Raw genomic sequence first — 20,941 nt, 5'->3', positions numbered from 1 at the left:
CTCAGCCTTGTGGGCTTACCGAACATCGGTAAAGAACGCGACCGGATTCACACCTTTCCAACTGGTGTATGGTCTGGAAGCAGTCTTGCCAATCCAGTGCGAAATTTCGTCGCTTAAACTCGCAATTGATCTCCTCCCCGGAACTTCGGAAGAAGAGGCTCGTTTCTTGGAATTAATCCAATTGGATGAAACCCGTCGTGATGCCGCTTTGGCTAACGAAGCCCATAAGAAACGAGTCAAGGCGCAGTTCGACAAAAATGTCAAACCCCGTGTCTTCTCAGAAGGTCACTTGGTCTTGCTTTATGACCAAGAATCCGCTAAATTGGGAGAAGGTAAATTTAATTCCTTATGGATGGGCCCCTATATTGTTAAACGAGTGTTAGCAAAAGGAGCCTACGAGTTAATGGATTATGACAGAATTCCACTAGCGCAACCCCGTAATGGGTTGTACCTTAAGCGTTACTATGCTTAAATAGTAACCTGTATGCTTTTGTTGTATTTTGTTTTCGCTAAAGTATTTGTTTTGTTCGAATGATCCACCTTTTTACATTTATTGCAGATGTCAAACCTTCTAGAGACATGTGTTGGATACGCCGACGAAGCGAGTCGTAGTTCGCGGAACCTATCCTCCGCAGTCTAGGCCATTTTTGATCCAAGCGGCGAGTTAGTAAGTTTCAGAGGTGTATGTATTGGGCAATCAATGAATAACATCGCTGAGTATAGCACGTTGATAGAACTACTCTCTGATGCCATCACCCGTGGCATACGCCGACTAATTGTCAGGCTAGAATCACAGCTCGTAATACTACAACTCAATGGTATATATTCCGTTCGCAATCCAGCTATTTATCGCATGTTCCTAAGGGTTAAGATTTTGGAAAGACAATTTGATTCAATTCAATACCAGCATATTTCCAGAAACTTAAACACATTAACCGACTCATTAGCAAACTATGTGTTAGATAGACATTTGCGACATTTATAAAAAGAGACGCATCATCAATGATTGTACATATGGATCATATAACTCAACCAGAATAAAACTTGAAAATCAAAATATATATAAGCTGTTTATCGTTCATACATAATGTTCTGTAACCAAGACAAAATCGGTCATATGACCCAAAAACTCAAAAATTCTAGGGGGCACCCTAGTCTAGTGATGCTCATGATAGCACATCACGGCCTGTGCGATCATGCGCAAGAGACGAGTCCATCGTCTAGGCATGCCAATAGTATGCCGCTGCAACTGTAAAGGTAACTCATCAATCCTCACATCGGGAATGCCGAGAGTAAGGCTCTCAACCTGCTCCTGCACAGCTGTAAGGGTCTCGGCTACGTCTAGGTCGCGGAGAATAACTCTCCCAGCAGTCTCCCCTGCTGGGGCAGCAACTGGCGCTCTCGGGCGAACTGCCGGACGAATAGGACCAACATCTGCATGCACACATGAGTTTGATTAAAGTCTTCATAGAATAAAGCACAAGGGCATTATAAATAAGAACAGTAAACAGTAATATGGTCGAATATTTTACCAATAGCGCCCCACTGTTCGCCATCCGACAGTACCAAGTCCGGATCACCTCAGAAATCCATACCAACATATGGATACTCAGAATAGACCATCTCCTGGCGATCGAACCACCTGAAGAAAGTATCAGTGAAAGTAATTTGAGGTTGACCAGCATGCCTAGACATGTGATCGACCCATCTCTGCATGCGTGGCTCGGTCGGAGAAGGCAAGTCGAGTGCAATATGCTGAGGCTACATCAGTGGTATTTTCTCCAAGGCAAAGGCAGTCAAAATAGAACCAAATCCAAAGTTCTTTAGCTTCCCGTCCTTTACCTTGGTCAATTGACTTTTCATCTGAACAAGTACTGCATCACACCAGTTGAATACTTTCGGTTGGAGACACTCCAAGGCGTGCTGAACATAAGACCTGTTGGCAACATGTAGAGATGCACTACCGGCCATCCTACCAATAGTATACAGAATGGACCTGAGAGACCTGTCCGTGATCTCACGGATAACAACCTTGCCGTCTCTGCTCGGCTGGGAACCTTCCCTGCAATACTGGCAGACATAATCTCTCACAGAGTCATCCCCCAGGCCGAACCTGACAAAGAAATGGGGGAACCCCGCCTTGACAACCCAGTCAAGAAGTAAATGTCCACTATGGTCAAGGGAATGGATTTTCCCCTAATCTGGAATACTTGGTTAATAGGATCCCAAGCATCAAGCATATACTGCAGTAAAGAGATCTGTGCTCTCATGCTAGAGATACGGAAGAACTTCAGCAGGCCACAGTTCCGCAGCACGTTCACTGTGACAGGGTCATGGAGGGAAATCATGTCCTCCTCTTCATGTTCTCGTTCTCGCCATGTAAGGGACATTTTGCTCAAAGATCCCTGCAAAACAAACAAGAGAAGGAGTAAGTTCCTAGATTTGATGAGAGACTGGCAAAATTTCATCAAAAACTGTGCCACAAAATCAGTTTTCTAGTCCCAACGCAGGTAGACAGTGTTCCACCTGTGTTGAAGGTCAAGCTGCCTCAAGGCAGCTTGACATTCAGCGCAGGTTTCGAATGGACTGCCTGCGCTGATGGCAGAGCGCCCTAGGAAAACCCCAGGGGCTCATGGGAACAAGAAAACAGGCACAAAATGGAAAAAGGAAACCATGAAAAGAAAGAGCTAGAGTTTAGTTCCTACCTGGTCCAGACAACACCGAAAATCGTCCGCAGAATCTCCCGGAATCAGCTGGTGAAAATCAAGGGGGAAGAGGCACCTCCAAAGCTCCAACAAACCAAGTTCAAATGAAATGGTAAAATGAGAGGTAAAAACACTTTTTAATTGCTTTTTGCATAGTTCAAAGCGAAATATTAGGGTTTTAATCTCATTTTCAAGCAAATGTTATTCATTTCTAACTAAGTTTGATGCAGCAATTGAGAATGCAGTACTATCCTTGAAAAGAGAAAAGCTAGTTTTGGTAAAAAATCAAAATTTGACTATATAATCGAGCAGTTTTAGCATAAAGTTCATGCTCGTTAAAAAATAAACGCAAGATCCGAGCAGTTTTAACGCGGTCTTCATGCTCGTTAAAAAATAAATATAAGCAGTGAGCAAGAGTTTCCTCCAATGTTTAAGCTCATTTTAAAATAAAAAATGAACGTATCCCAGTAAATAACCACTGTGATCGTAAATTTATCAGCCATAAAAGCCTTGGTCGTGTTTGCACCTGCCACCTCCACTTTTCATTTGGCCGATCGTTCACTGCCATATGATTGTTTACCCATTTTGAGGAACAGCTGCGAAGAGTGATTTCACCTAGCCATCCTTGTGACACTGTCGTGATTGGAAAATTCCAACCTATACCTGGAATCTGCTGCTATCCCTGTTCATCACTCGTTCCTCAAAAGACGAGTCTTCTTTAAGCTCTTTTCAACTGACTCGTAAAATATGAAAAGATTGCCTAGTTTCGGCCTTCCAGCTCGTTAAAAGGACAGGAAGAGCTATCCCTCCACTAGATTTTAATCTTTTTGGACCTGAGGGATTATTGCACAAAAAGGTCGAGCGCTTGTTTTATTCAGCTCGTTAAAATTATCGAAAACTCATCCCTTCTGTATTGTTTTATACTTTTTCGGACTTAAGGGATTAGATGACGAAAAAAGAATTTTGGAGTTGACTTTATGTACCTTTTCAGACTCTCTAAAAATGAAAAGGACTGAGTTATCCTTGTCGTTAGACTCGTTAAAATTATTAAATAGCGACAAACTTGTCTTTAGACAAGAACGAGTTTCCCTATCGCTAGGCTCGTTAACACATAGCGATAGGCTTGCCCGAAGGGCAGGTTATAGAACAAGCATATGTTATCCTCCTCAAGCTTGACAAAAATAAAGAGGTACTGGTCAGCAATGACTGGGGAAAAATTGGGAGAAAACTAAAGAAAACTTTGATGGTAGCAGGTCGCTCTTGAACATGACACTTTTCCTCCGTACCACAATCGGGTTGGGTTGTTTCATTCACCGGTCACATAACCATGGTCTCGCCATACCATCCATATTTGGGGTAATGCTACCGATCCATCGCATCAATGTCACCATATGTTCAAGAGAAGTCGTTCAGAAAGAGTCAACCGGGTCCCATCCACTGCCATACATTATCCTTCATCCATTCATGACCGCCACCCTGAATCATATGTCACAGATCATTTTCACCTCCATTAAAATCATTAGCTCCGTTCCGTGTCACTGATGTGGGATTCATCAAGGCCCTCCTTTGACGGATCGCTTCTTGTCGACATCAGCTCATTATCCAAGAAGTTGATCTAGGAACAACCCCTTCAGTACTTTGAAGCTTGCATGCCTCAATGGCAAGTTTCTCACTTCCGGTGACAGGTATACATCAATGACCTTCGACCAGAAGATTTTGCGTGGTGTTCGACGCCAAGTCCTTTATTCACACCACGTGAATTGTACTGCAGTACCTTGAGGGTCATTATCATTATCGGTGATTCCTCTCGCGCTTGTTAACAATTTACATCATTGACCGGCAATCAAGCGATGTCTTTCCATGTTCGACTTCAGCGCAATTCTCACATGGATCGACTTGTACTTAGAGTGAAGATCGAACGAGTTTGAAGACCCTGGATCTAGTTTCATCCATCTGGGCTGCGATATATATTCAGGAAAGATAAAGACATTTGACATGTACATCATTGCAGCATATGATCATCCTACTCAAAGGATGATAATTTCGCCAAAATTATCAGTCTACCATCAGACGATCGTCTGTTCTATGTACAAAAATGAATTTATAAAGCTGAGCATGGGAATGCCCGCCTCAGCTAGATCATGAAAGCAGTATGAATCATAATGTATTGTATTGTATCTTATTGCAGGTCTCCTCCCAGCAGATAGATGAACTTCGGACCCTCCTGGATAAAGCATTTCACCCGATAAACGGCCTCATACTTTAGGGGGAAACTGTTATAGACATTTTTGTGCCTTACAGCATTGAGCATGAAATGTCCATAATCTAAGGGATCCAAAGTCCCTAAACATGTTGTTCCTACCCCTAGAGGAACAAGGCCGACTAACCACAACAATTCACAGAAGTTCTCCACCTGAAACCACTCAAAAACAAGTCAATTCGGGATCATGTCAACTGCTCCACTGAGCATCTCCGCTGAATGTCAACTGCTCCATTGTCTACCTGCGTTGAATGTCAACTCCAACAAAGGCTACCTACGCTGAGTGAGTTTGGACAAGTGGCAGGCTCATTCCTCAATGTGTCAATGCTCAGGAAGCTTCCAAAATGACACTTGCCTCAAGGAATTCGACTGGTGATGAGTAAGAGGTTCCAAATCTCCAAGTGGAAGCAAAACCTCCAAGTGGACTCAAGAACTGAGAGAGGGAGAGGACACTAGTCAGATCTCAAGCTGACTCATCCCCTCTCCAAAATAACTATATATAGATCTCTCCTCCATGAGATCTAGAGGCTGGAATTTTGTTATTGCAAAGAATTGCTGTTGGTTTGAGACTGGAAACATTGGGTGCTTAATGCTTTGAAGGGAGCTGAAGAAGGAATTCTATTCTGCTGGGAAGGAGATGCTGGATTGGAGCCCTTTGGGTTGTATCTCTTCCTGAACCTTGTTATCAATCAATAAAGCTATCTTGGTTTTCTCCTATATACTGGTGTATTTGTATGATTGCATTAGTGTATTTGATTTACTTCTAATCCTGAATCATTTATGAATATGAATATATGCCTTTGTGTTGTGTTCTTCTCTTGCCGCAAGTAGCTGTTCTCTTGTCACAGGTAGCTGTTCTCTTGTGATCTTGTGGGAATCAAGTAGCTGTTCTCTTGAGCAAGCGAGGAGGCAAGTAGTTGTGAACACCCAAAGAGAAGAGGATCTAGATCGAGGGACAAACGGAAGACAACGGTAAGTCTATCAATCTCCCCTCTTTTACATTTCATAAAGGAAGGAACCAGTGTAGCTGTATTCGTTTGTTGCTAAGGCACTGTCACACCTTAGGTGGATAGGATCGTCCTGCATAGGCATTTTTCCCCACAACACTAGGGGTTCTTCTTAATCACAACCATCGAAGAAGAGAAGGTTGGCTGTGTGAAGCAGTGGGGGTGTTGTGCAAACATTTTTTTTTGACTTATCTCTACTCCTACAAGGCATGAAATGAAATCTTTTTCGTTGATTTTTTTTTTTTGCTTGTACCTGAAAAAACTAAAATAGATTGAACTGCAACTAACTATCTTGCTGAAATGAAAATGTGGAATTGAAATGAAAGCAGGAAAGGATTAATCTATTTTGCTGAAATGAAATTGCAGGAATGAAATGCTAGGTTACGCTTGCAGAATTGAAATTGCGGAATTGAAATGCTAATCCACGCTTGCAGAATTTAAATGCTAATCTATGAAAGTAGGAAATGTCTAATCTACTTTTACGGAAATGAAATTGTAGAATGGAAATGAAACAATCTACTCTACGCTTGCTGAAATAAACTACTTAGCAGAAGGTTGTAGTAGAAAATAGAAAAAAAGCAGCAATCACCAATACTCTGATGCTTCCCCGTCAATGGAACCAAAAAGATGGTGAGCTCCAGTATTGCAGCAATAATGCTGCAACTCCCGGGACTCCCTTCTTTACTATTATCAACCTGATAGTTCGTAACAAACTTGGAAGCGACGGTGCTATATGCACAAGTACTAGCTCTTGCCGCGACTGTCACTTGATCAGCTGGCACAAGTCCGCTAGGAGCTTAAGCCAACTTCTATGAGCTCTTAGAAGAATCTTTTAACTAATGGATGAAAGCTAACTCAAAGGATGCTAATCTACTTCCAGAAATAAACTAAAAAGCTGAATGGAAATGCAAACCCTAGCAAACCCTGGTTTTACCGACTAACCCTACTAGTGAAAGTAAAAGGATGAAAGCTACAGAAATGGATGCCATTGACTTCTAGAAAGGTAAAATGAATATGACTAAGCTACTTCTGAAGAGAAATATGAAGAAAACATCTTTTTCATTTTTGAGTAATTTTGCAGAATGATTATGCATGTGCTTTGACTATTTTTTCTGTGCAGAGGTTGATTGGCGAAAGGGAATGCTTGCAAGAGGTTAGGAAGGTGAGAAGAGGGCCTAAGGGGTCCCTATCACCCTTCCAAAGAGTTTCACAATGATCGGATCTCAAGAAACCGCTTTCGTGAGCTTCTACAGGAAGTCTGCAGGGGTTCTACAGGATGTACTATAGCTTCTACAGGATGTTCTGAAAGGGAATTTTAAAGGGTTGATGGAGGCAGAAAGGTGAAGAAGAGGGTATGGGAGTGAGATAAGGGTGTGAGGAGGTCTAGGACTTGGTGAATGAGGATGAGGAGTGGTTAAGGCGATCGGATTTGGTTCAAGGATGGAGGGAGCAAGGATGCACAAAAATGTAGAAATTAGGGCAAAGTGGGAAAACGTGGCAAATCAGAGGCAAGATTCTGAGTGAGAGGATGAAGCAAGTTGCATTGATGGAGGAAAGGTAGGTAAAGATGGATTACAGGTGATATGCACACAGTCTCTCAAAACTAATCAAAGAAAGACTAAAAAAAAATCAAAGATCTAGCTATTTCGACCTAATTTGACCTAGAAACCATAAGCATGATGAACAGAAGTTTATTGGTAGAAAATCATGTAAGAAAACTATGAAAGCTAAGAAAGAACAGATTCTAAACATGAAAGTACAATTGGTATCAACTTTCCTAACTAAAAATCTAACACTAGCAATTGCATGAAGAAGCAAGAACAGTGTTTTTATGGCAACAAGGATACCTTGGTCTTAGCTCATGGTCCCGAGGAGGGAGAGGTGAGATCAAGGGTTGCTTGATGGCCTTTTTCGAAGATCTTTTCTGCTACCAACCTATCAAATTGACCTAAACATGAAAATCTATTTCAATCATCAAAAGCAACCTAAGTAACAAAACAAGATTTTCATCTAAATAGCAGATTTTATTCTAAGAATGCAGCAAAGACACATAAAAGTACACAAAGGAGGTACTAGGCACTTCGTTTGGGTCCAATCCCAAGAGCTACAGCATCCTAAGGAAGATTAGAGCTGGTGCAAATGTGGATTCATCTTTATTGATCAAAAGAATAGTTACATCCCAAAAACTATCTACAAGAAAAAGCTTGAAAATGTGTTGAAATGCAGAGTTAACCTACTGCCTAAAAAATGACTAAAATCGAACTGCCAACTAGCTAACTGAAATGAGGCCCTAAGCCCTCTTATTTATACAAATTAAGGACCCCAACAGTCCTCCTAAACTTTAGGGACTCGGCTGCCAAAACTTGCAGTTAACAGCAACTTTACTAGCCCTTGCTCGGCTGCCCTTGTGATAATCGATGTGGTGGCCCTTGAACTCCGAGCTGCTGGTGGAGAATTTGAGGTAAGGGCTCATAAATGAATGGGACATATTCCTACAAATCCTCTCCACGAATTTGGCTGCCAAGTGCTCATTTAAACCTTTGATTTTGTCTCCAAATTGACCAAAAAGACTGCATAAAGCACACATTAGACTTGTTGGCATAATGACTAACCCAATTCACTCTATTAGCATAAATAGGATAAAAAAAATGCAACAAACTAATGAGAATGGTGGATTAAGTTGAATTAGGAGGCTAAATGAGTGCATATAATTACCCATTTTTGGGGCTCATCAAAACCTATGGGCAAAATACTATGGGCCAAATACCATGGGCTAGATTATTATTAATACCATGCAAAAAAACATTATTAACCCTAATATTATTATTAATAAAAATAAAAATGGTACATGGTATTGACCCATGGTATTCACCTGGAATGTAGCCTATTTAAATGGGGGAATTAAACCAACGTAGATCCATCTTTACTCTGGATCTACTAAGCCCCGAGAGGTATCAAATATTGTGATATGCAAACTAGCATAGAGTGAAAAAATTTTGATCCCTCTCGGGGCTTGGTGGGTCAAGAGTAAAAATGGATGTTGTAATTTAAAGTATGTTAAACATTTTAACTTGGTTAAAATAAAAAATAAAATAAAAATCAATTATCAATTTTATTATTTTTTATAAATTACTAATAGTAATTTTTAAGCTCCAGGTTTATGATAGCCCATGGTATTGACCCATGGTAATACCATGGTATTCATGTGAGCATAGACTATTTAAAGGGGAAATTATATCATCTTAGATCCATCTTAATTCTGGGTCTACCAAGTGCTCAGGGGGATAAATAGATTTCACCCCCCTAAGAGTGGTAGATGTGGAGTTAACATGGATATAGGTTGGTTTTTATGATAATGAAGATATTAAATAGACTTAGGAAATTATATTGTAAAAACATCTTAAGGTGAATGGTTAAAGCCACATTTAGTGACTTCACAAAATTTAGTAAAAAATACCAATATCTCCATTAATATTGGTTTTTAACTTTTTTTGATTTAACAAAAAAAAGTCAAAACAATTAAACCTTATCACTCTTTCTGCATCACCCTCGCAGAAGATTTCTCACCATTTTTTAAACATTCTCAATATAATATCTTCATGAAAAATTTTAGATATTGATGTTGGATTAGTTGTTTGAAAAATAAGTTGGTTTGTACAACATTTCATCTTCTGTGCTATTTTTAGTTTGTCCTAATGATTTGTAGGGGTTGGAGCCACTGCACCATATTTTCCTAAAATGTGGAGATTGTTCACCAAAAAGGAAATTAATCTACATGTTACAACGCTGTTAAAAAATGTGATACCTATGAGGGTAGTGAATTATGCTAATAAGAAATTTAGATTGGGAGAGACGTAATTAAATTTTAGTATTTAATTGAATATTTCCAATTAAAATAAAAATAAATCTACATTTATATATTCATATATTGATTGGAAGGATTCTCACAATGGTCACTTCTTTCAATTAGATCCTCTTCAAGCTCTTGGGATACCTAATACTTTCTTATATAATATAGTTGGGGCTTGCTACTTGTTGGAGTGTTGGGGTAAACAAACTTGATGTGTTTTTTTTTATCTCGCAGTTGGAGTCTATGGAATAAGAAAGAAATTTGATAACTTGAAAAAAGTGGTAGCTTGACAAAAGTTGTAGAGAAAAGATTAATCTCTCCTACCTTGATAGAACTCTTGTCAATATCAACACCTACAAGAACTTTGTTGTGGAATATTATCAAAACTAATAGAAGGATATTAAAGAGTGTATTGTAAGAACCTTGACAAACACAACCACTAAAACTTGGAACATTTTTTGTAGGAAGAGAAAATTATGTTTCTTTTTCCAAACATGTATGTTAGTATATTACAGTTTAATGAATATGTTTTCTTATTATCATATATGGTTTCATACTTTAACAAAACATTCGCCAAGACTTCACAATGTTTTATTATTCAGTAAAAGATTTTCCAAGATCTTACAAGATTTTATAATTCGGTGAAAGATTCTCCATCACTATACAAGATAATATAATCTGGTGAGAGATTCGCCAAAAAAATTATATATACATATTATATTATTGATAAAATCGCCTCCCATTTTTCCTATGTATCATGGGGATTAGCCCATTTATTATACATATAAATTTAGGGTGGTTAATAAAATTTTCCCTGCCAAGGAGACACTGAGATCCTTAGAGATCAGCCAGAAAGAGAGATGCACAACATCTCATTCAATTAGTCTCAACATAGAGTTGTGAAATCTCGCAGAGTGTCGACTCGGGATGATTATACATCTCCTGTGTAGTTCGAAGAACGAGTGATCATATCTGATGTGTGCAAACATCCAACAACATTGGCCGATTCTACTAGAGCATATGCCGAAGCTGCTAGCTCGAGTGTTTGCTTCTTGATAGGTGAGAACGAGTGAATGACTATGGAGCTACAGACGACCAAGCGGGGAGGAGAATTGGTTATAGCATCTTCCCAAGCAAAACTGAAGAAGGAAATACTAGATGAAGTATTGTCCCTTGACATAGTCATGCAGGTGTTGAATTCCAAGTTTGGTACCATGCATAAGGCAGTCGTCCATATCAACAGATGGCAGCAACGATGTGCTACAAGAGAATGTATCTTTTCGAATGTGCATGCTACTATTGATTACATGCAAACATGGATGATGAGATACAAGGGAGCCCCGCTTCAGTTGCCTAATATGATGAAGCCCAGAGTGGTTGTTTTGAAGGCATGCATCCGGAGTTGGATCCAGAACTATGAAGAGCTCCCACAGCTCATCACTAGTCTACAAGCTTCCCATACACATGTATTCAAGAATATGGATGTTGTTGTGCGAGCACATGTGATCCCATCTATTGGGACACTCACCCAGGCAAAGACAAAGGCATAGGTCTGACTAGAGCTTGACTCATACTTTGACGAGTCGATGCACATAGCCACCAGCCCAGACTTGTCCATCAGTGAAGACACCATGCACAAGTATGTTGCTAGTCTAGATGCACTAAAGACAATGATGCACATTCTATCAGACGAGTTGGACAGAGGAGCCCAAGTAGTGTACCCGAATGTTATGGAGGCAAGAATCAACTAACAGAAAGGTGTCACCTGAGAATACATGGACTACTGATCTTGGCATCAGTTTGCTACTGTCGACCACTGTAAGGATGTCGAAGAGCTGGTCTTCCAACAATTGTCTGAGTCATAGTGATGTCTTGCATGGCTTAATCAAGCCATTTTGTCTGACATGGGTACATGTGCATTGTAATGTAACGTCTTGTCAGGTGTAAGTTCAAGTGTCGTTAGTTGGTGTTGACATGGCTAACGTTCGCTATGCCAACAAGGGGAACTAACCTGATCATAAGCCCCAATTAGGTTTGCTTTCATTTGGAATATCTAGTTCCAACGGGTTTTAAGGGACCCCGTAAACTGCTAAATGTGTTGATAGATTGCTTCCGGGTGGAAGACTTCAATTAAATCAACAAAATAAAACAGCTAACCTCTATGTGTTAAATCCTATCTATACTACTTCTAACTACTCTAATATAGTCCTAGCTATCCTATTCAATCCTGCAAGAGCATAATACAGAGGTTTAAACATCATATATATGTTCAACAGGAGTGTGAGAAAGAAGATTAAACATCATGCATAGATTATAGTCCAAATGAATCAATCACTGAATTCACAACTGGAAAAGACTGTATTAAAGCTAAATTGCAATCCAATCACTCATATAGGAATCCACATTCTTTTATGGAATTAAAACTGCAACTGATGTTTAACTGAGTTTCAAATCAGAGACCATTCACAAGTTAACCGTGAAGGTGAATCACATTCAATTTAACAAGACTAATAGTGAACTGTAAGTCATCAATATGCATAAATACAAATCAAATTTACATTCATGCCAGTAACCACACTCTGATCCAAAACATATAAAAGAACAATCAAATAAGTCTGAAACTAAAGGCTCCTTCTTCCCCTAAAACAGTCCTCCTTATTCACAATAAAGCAAAATTGTTCTTCTCAAAAATAAAAAGCCCTTTCTCCTCTTCGGAGGTAATTCTTATGCACACGCCCCTAACTCTAGGTCTACCCTACCTCTTCATCTTCCCACTATTTCAGATATGCAAATCAAGTACACAGAGGTAGGATCTTCAGCGTGACCGCTGGCAGGTAGAAAGCATAACGGCCAGATCGATTCCTTTCCTGAGGAAGAGAACAGATGTTGGAAAAAAGGGTGACTGTGTGTTTCCTTCCCATAATTAAGACCAGAACAACTTTTCTTATGGAATGTACAGGCAACACGTGGGGTTCCGACCCGGAACGCTTGCAGCGAGACCCTTAAACGTAGCACTTTTGCATACATGGCTCTTTCAATCCCCTCCTGTGTCCTTTACTTCTCACTTACAAGGATAGCTATCATTAGATTGATGATTGATAACAATAAAACATAAATGTTCAATCAAACATAAATGCTACCTTCATTCCTTTTAATACTATGGAACAAGCGTGAAAAGGATTTATGCCTGATACAGTCAACATGCAATTTCTCGCTCAACCCATAGGCTTGGCACAGTTTTTTAAGGGCTTCTTTTAAATCGAAATCGAGTATCGGCCCCTCCGTGGGTCGCAGTACCCATGCCTTCCATTTACCTAATGTGAACTTACACTATCGGGACTCCACAAGCCCGCCTCTTACACTAAAAACCTGATCCCTTTGTAGTTTCGAAAATTTTGGAAAACACATGAATAAAGAGGAAATCTCGCCCCGATCACTCAAGCCAGACATCAAATGTTATATGTTGGAGTCTATAAATATCATCGGGTCCGGCCTATTGCATATCGCAATATGTACAAGCCTGGGGTTCCGCTGATTGTGATATGCGATAGGGCTTCGGATCCGAAAATTTATATATATCGTATTTGATAGCTCGACAGGTCCGCCATATCATTGCACATAATATGTATAAGGCCTGGGATCTGTTGATACGCGATATGCGATTGGGGGCCAAACCTGACAATGTATACAATGCATTTCATAGTGCCGGTGGGTCCGGAGGCCAGGGGCGTGCCATATACATAAACCTTGGACTTAGGCCGATTGTGATATGCGACGGGCTTTCGGACCCAAAATTACATATATTGTGGTTCATAACACTGTCGGGTCTGGGGCCTTATGGCATGCATTATGCACCCAGATTGAATGCGATAAGCGAAAGAGGGAGGATAAACATATTTTGCGAAGGGTTTCCTTTGTAGGGGGATTATAACGGGACAATGATGTGATGAAGGGTTTCCTTTGTAAGGGGATTATAACGGGACAATGATCCGATGAAGGGTTTTGGAAGCTAGACAAACCCTGATGAGCATATGAATGAAGGGCTTAAAAAGGTTATATGTGAGGGGTTTTTTACGTGGATTTTACCATTTGTGAATGGAAGATTCAGCTCTTCATAGAGTTAAAATCATTGGGATGAAAAGGATCATTCAGAGAGATGATAGATCAGACTTATAGGGGGCCCATTCAAAATTTATTATTAGAGCATGTTTTAATAGGGTGGTAGTTGTGGCCACAACAAATGGAAAATTGTTGGGCAAACCAGTTACCTCTGTTTCCAAATAACCTTCAGATCAATAAAACATCAAGATGTTAAGATAAACTTGAAATGCAAACTATATAGATGGACAAGCATGGGTTCCACTTAAACATTAACTGCTTCAAGAGGGATAGAGACAAATAGCTTCTGCTTGCTGATATGATTTTGACACGCATTCTCCAACGATAGTATTATGGGGTTTATTGACCTTCCTTTACCTGTTTCCCACTTTCAAAAATCCCTTTGGGGCTGTCACTGGTCTGTCCATACCTATTTAGGTGTGTACCTCAGCTCTTTATTGCTCATCAAGCTTGATGTAGACATGTTTTCTTGCACTTTATATGAGAATTTTAGTGCTATATTTTCATTGATGAATGGGGCACAGTCATGGATCATGCCATAATTTTAAACCGCTTAAGCAATTTTGGGCTTGCTGTGTCAACCGGTACTCTGAGCCTAGCAATAGTCCTTACTCTAACCGGCTTCCCAAACAACCTGTCCTTCCAAATTGGCACAAGGACTTGACATTTCATTTATTTTTAGATAAGTCCTTCTAGTTTTAGGCACAAGGACTAGAGCACAATTCGATTTGTCATAGGGTATGAGACAATGAGCTTAGACCATGAAAGGAGGTTTACTTGTGAGTAACAGGTATTGGACCATTTAGTGTGGTGGATGGGACCAATGGAGAATGGTTGTAAACATTACAAGCAAGTATAGGCTACGTCTGAGTGGGATTGATTTAAATGCAGCTTCCTCCATGCTAGTATAGCTGTAGTTACACATTTTTTTTTATAAAGATGCCCCTACATGTTCCAGATATCCAAGTTATCAACAGATCTCACATAGTTCCAAACAGATGCCAATGAGGGGTTTCAGTTTGTATTCCATGGTTGATTCTCAAGTGCTCATGGGCTAATAGAATGTTTGTTTGATTTGTGGGGGAAATGATGGATTCAGGAATAGCAGAATCATCAGCAAGTTAATGAGGAAGGGAAAGGCCGAGAGTAGTGAATGAGGGAAAATCTGAAAGGTAGAACGAGACTGGAGGACTATAATCAGCTGGGTGAAAAGGAATGTAATTCCAAACAACAGGAAAATAGAATTGGCAGAAAACGAAAGAAAGGACAAAAATACAACTAAACTAACAGATAAATGAAATGAAATCTAACCTACTCAGGAGGCAACCACCAATGCGATGGCTACTGGAAGTATCTCTTAAAATGTTGGCCATTAACAGGGAGCTTTTCAGTCTCTTCCTATAATGTTTTCAACCTGTAAGTCCCTTGACCAATTTTTTCAGCAACTTGGAATGGGCCCAGCCATAGGTGTTGGAATTTTGTGTGTTTACCCTTTGGCTCACTCAGCTTGTCCCATTTCAGGACTAGCTCCCCTACATGGAAATCTTTATCTCTCACCAGATGATGATCAAACTATTTTTTTACAATAATTCGGTGATTTTTGAATTTAATTTTGGCTCTATCCCTTAATTCCTCCAGCTTCATCAGTTGATCGACCCTTTCTTGAAGTGGGGCTGAACGAGTTCCTCTCGAAGCCTGGGAGAGCTGTAAGGATGGAAGGGAAACATTTGGGGGCAAGACGGCTTCGTGTCCATAGATGAGGAAGTATGGGGAGTTTCCTAAGGCCACTTTAGGGGTGACCCTATCGGCCCAAAGGGAAATTTTCAAGGCGTTGTGCCAGTTCTTTTGGTTATCAAAGACTGACCTACAGATTATGTGGATAAGGTTCTTATTGGAAGACTCTGCAACTCAGTTTCCCTGGGGGTAATAGTTTGCTGCATATTTTATGTGGATTGACTTATCAATGGAAAACTCAGTCAGTCTCAGAGATGAAAAATAAGAAGCATTATAAAAGATGAGAGCGTCAAGGATGCCATACCTGTTGATAATGAATTTCTCAATGAATGATATTACCTCATCTTCGTTCACCTTCCGGAGCGGGATGGCTTCGGTCCATCTGGTGAAGTAATCAGTCACTGTGAGTATATACTTGTGTTTTTGTGAGGAGTTTGAATTGATCTCGCCTATGATGTATAGGCCCCATTGCTGGAACAGTCAATAAATCATAACGGACCTGAGGGGAACAACGGGCTTTCTTTCTCTTCCTGCGGCGGTTTTGCACGCCTTGCATTTGCGAGCATAGGCATGCGAGTCTCTGAACATAGTGGGCCAATAATATCTAGCTCTTAATATTTTATGAGCAGTGGTCTCTCTGCCATAGTGACCACCTGCTGGGCCATCATGCATTTCTTTCAATACATGGTTGGAATAATGTTTCTCCAAACACCTCAGCCAGATTCCATCATGATTTTTCTGTATAAGATGATGTTGTTGGGTTGTGTTATATTATTTCAACATAGTTAACAAGGGTTTTGAAGGGCACTTGTAACCCCACTTTATGGGGTCCGGGGCAGCGCCCCGGAAAATTTTGGTTTTGGACCTTATGTTAGGTTGGGCAGACCCACCTATGGTTTTGTGCATGATTTTTGCACATGTTTATTGGACATGATGGTTTTCGGTCCATGGTATTGGATGCTTCGGCATGTATAAATATGTATTGTAACATTGAAAGGAACATAATGAAAAATCAAGCTAGTAGTCCTGGTTTTCGGATCTAGTGGGAAAATCTCTGTGTATATGTGTTTTATGTGTTATGATCTCGTATTGTTTATTTTTCTGTGTTTTAGAATTTGTATGAAGGTAATTTCTGTATGGGGTTAAAACCTACATTTGGTATCAGAGCTGTTTTTTGGCTTTAAGGGGATGCCTTTGTTGCTGAGGGGTTTCGCTCAGGCCTGTGGTAGACCCTATTCAATGGGAGATCTACGAGATCGATTCTGGTGGTGAAATAAGATGGAAAGTGGTGGAAGGATAGAGATCGAGAAATTTAATGGTCAGAGTTTTGAGTTGTGGAAACTCAAGGTGGAGGATCTGTTGGTGGATAAAGATCAGTGGATCACGGTAGATCCAGGTACTAAACCAATCGGAGTGACCGATGAAGAATGGAAGAAGTTGGATCAGAAGGCAAAGAGAACAATACGATTGGGTGTCTCAAATTTAGTATTTCTTAATGTATTAGGGGAAGCTATGGCAAAGGCTTTTTGTGACAAGTTAGAGACTTTGTACCAATCTAAGTCTCTGGTGAATAAATTGTTCCTACGGAAAAAGTTGTATAACCTGAGGATGAAAGATGGAGACTCGGTGATAGAGCATCTGAATGCGTTTAATACTGTGGTAAGTCAGATAGAATTTGTTGATATTAAAATTTCAGATGAAGATAAGTGCATCAGTTTGTTGTGTTCTCTACAAGATTCGTGGGATAGTCTGGTTATTGCAATAGGTAGCAATGCAACTGCCTTGCATTTAGATGAAATAGTCTCATCCTTGCTGACAGAGGATATGAGACGGAAAAATATGTAGAGTCAGAATGGTGATGCCTTGTTTGTACGAGGATGGTCCCAGAACAGAAACAAAAATAATTCATCGAGTGGGATATCTAAATCTAGAGGGAGATCTAAATCTCCGGGAAAACCTGTAAAGGTGGTGTGCTGGAAATGTGGAAAGGTAGGGCACTTCAAAAGGGACTGTAAATCTAAAGATCCTGATAAAGGAAAGGGATTTGATGATGCTCCTTCTACAGAGGCAAAAACCACCTCATATGAAGGTGGGGATGTGTACTTGGCTTCTTCAAGTACACATGTAGATCATGAGGCATGGTTGATTGACTCGGGTGCATCCTTTCACTTCACTCCCCATAGAGAGTGGCTCTGCGAGTATGAGAAATATGATGGTGGTGATGTCTTCTTGGGGGATGACAGGAAGGCTAGAATCACTGGTCGCGGAAAAGTAAAGTTGAAGTTGCAAGGTGGAAGGGTTAGAACACTTCCGGGTGTTCTACATATTCCTACATTGTCCAGAAATCTGATTTCTGTAAGCAAGCTGGATGATGCAGGTGTAAAAACAGTGTTCGAGAAGGATACCTACAAAATGGTTCCGGGAAAACTGGTATTGATGCGGGGAGTTCGGATTGGAACTCTGTGCAAGCTACAAGGTAGCACTGTTATTGATGGGTGCAACAGTTCTGTGGTTCTTGAAAGTGGAGCAAAAAATCTAATAGTCTCTGGAGAAAAGACCGTGTTGTGGCATCAAAGGCTTGGACATATTGGAGAGAAGGTCCTTCGAATACTTCGTGGTAAAGGTATGGTAGAAGGTTAGAGTAATAGCTCTTTGGATTTTGATTTCTGTGAAAATTGTGTATATGGGAAGTAGAATCGGGTGAGTTTCCCCTCTGGTAGTAAGAGGGCGAAACAGATATTAGAGCTTGTGCACAGTGATGTGTTTGGACCTGTGAAGGTTCCATCACTAGGTAAATCTATGTACTATGTATCATTTATAGATAACTTCTCAAGGAATACATGGATCTATTTCCTTAGGAAGAAATCTGAAGTCTTTGATAGGTTTAAAGAATTTAAGGCTCTCGTGGAAAATCAAACAGAGAAGAAGATAAAGGTGTTGAGGACAGAAAATGGTGGAGAGTTTTGTAGCAAGGAATTTGAAGAATTATGTAAGAAGTGTGGTATAGCACGGCAAAAGACTACTCCATATACACCTCAGCAAAATGGAGTTGCAAAAAGAATGAACAAGATGTTGATGGAAAGGGCAAGAAGCATGCTCAGTGGTGTCGAGTTAGGACAGGAATTCTGGGCAGAGGTGGTGGATACTGCATGTTACCTGGTCAATAGGTCACCTTCATCGACGTTGAAGGATAGGACTCCACAAGAGGTATGGACTAGTAAGAAACCCTCTCTTTCACATCTGAGGGTATTTGGATGTGATGCATATGTACATGTTCCAAAGGAGAAACGAAACAAGTTGGATAGTAAATCTAAAAAGTGCATCTTTATTGGGTATAAGGATGGTTTAAAGGGTTATAAGCTTTGGAACCCAGTAACAAGGAAGGTTGTGTACAACCAAGATGTGGTGTTCACAGAGGTGAAAGATGTTATTAAACATGAATTCCAACCAAAGGAACCTGAGAAGATAGAGTTTGAGCTAAAGGAGGAAGAATCAGATTCTATAGCAAAGGAGGAATCAGAAGATGAAGAGCCACAAACTCTGGTTGTGAGAAGATCAATTCGAGAAAGAAGGCAGCCAGAAAGGTATAGTCCATCTACTTTTAGTTCAAGTTTTTTTCTGTCTGTTACTGATGATGATCACAGAACTGTGAAGGAAGTAGTGGATTCATAGGATGGAAAACTCTAGAAAGAGGCCATGGTTGATGAAATGGCATCTTTGCACAAAAATTAGGCTTGGGATCTGGTGGAGTTGTCGGCTGGAAGGAAACCCATTGGCAGCAAATGGGTGTTCAAAAAGAAGACAAATGCAGAACGAAAAGTGGAGAAATACAAAGCTCGATTCGTAGCAAAAGGTTATTCCCAGGTGCTGGGAATTGATTTTGGTGATATTTTTTCTCCTGTTGCCAAGGTAACTTCTATTAGATTACTTTTATCTGTCGCTACTGCTTTTGATTTTGAGGTAGAATAGATGGATGTGAAGACAACATTTCTTCACGGGGATCTAGAAGAGGAAATCTACATGAAGCAACCTGAAGGCTTTGCAGTGAAGGGTAAGAAAGAACTGGTATGCAAGTTAAAGAAGTCTCTGTATGGGTTAAAACAATCACCAAGGATGTGGTATCAGAAATTTGATACATTTATACGGGGACATGGATTCACTAGAAGCAAAGCAGATCACTGTGTGTATTTTAAATTAATTGGTGACCGTGTTATTTATCTGGTCTTATATGTGGATGATATGTTGCTGGTTGGAAATGACAAAGAAATTATTCAGGATTTGAAGACCCAATTGTCCTCCAAATTCGACATGAAAGATCTTGGTGCTGAAAACTATATTTTGGGCATGGAAATTAAAAGAGATCAGGTAAAGAGGAAGCTCTGGTTAAACCAAAGGAAGTATGTCGAGACAATACTACAGAGGTTTAATATGCAGGATAGTAAACCGGTGAAGGTTCCTATTCCTGTAGGTGTGACGTTATCTGCTGAACAGTGTCCGAAGACACAAGAAGAGGAAGAGGACATGTCCTGTGTTCCATATGCAAGTGCAGTTGGTAGCTTGATGTATGCAATGGTCTATACTAGACCAAATATTGCACATGCAGTGAGAGTATTGAGTAGGTTTATGTCAAAACCAGGAAAGGAGCATTGGACAACAGTGAAGCGGGTTTTCAGGTATTTGCGTGGCACTAGTGATTATGGTTTATGCTACCAAGGAAGACCAAGATTGGACAAAGTGTTGGCTATTCGTGGCTTTGTTGATGCAGACTAGGCTGGAGATCTGGATTAGAGAATATCTACAAGTGGGTATGTGTTTAACCTATTTGGAGGTGTAGTCAGTTGGATGAGTAAGAAACAATTTGTAGTGGCACTATCAACTACAGAGGCAGAATACATGGTAGCCACTCATGCAAGCAAGGAAGCAGTTTGGTTGCAGAGATTGTGTTCAAGTATGGGGTTAGTACAGGAAGCTATAAGGATATACTGTGACAGCCAAAGTGCAATTTTCTTGGAAAAGAACCCTGCATATCATTCAAAGACAAAGCACATTGATGTTCAGTATCACTTTGTGAGGGATATGATAGAAGACAAAAAGGTGTTGCTAATAAAGGTGGACACTTTGAAGAATACTGTAGATGCATTGACAAAATATATGAGCTCTGAGAAGTTCTCTTGGTGTAGAGAGACAATGGGCATTTCAAGGCTGGGAAAATGGATAAGCTCTCTTGTGGCCCCCTATGGAAAGAAAACAACAAGTGGGAGAATGT

This window comes from Pinus tabuliformis, chromosome X (genome assembly GCF_031772625.1).
Source record: "Pinus tabuliformis cultivar Carrire ecotype Pingquan chromosome X, CPIR1, whole genome shotgun sequence".
In the NCBI taxonomy this organism is placed as follows: Eukaryota; Viridiplantae; Streptophyta; class Pinopsida; order Pinales; family Pinaceae; genus Pinus; species Pinus tabuliformis.
The sequence above is the reverse complement of the archived record's forward strand: the minus strand, read 5'-3'. Positions refer to the sequence as shown.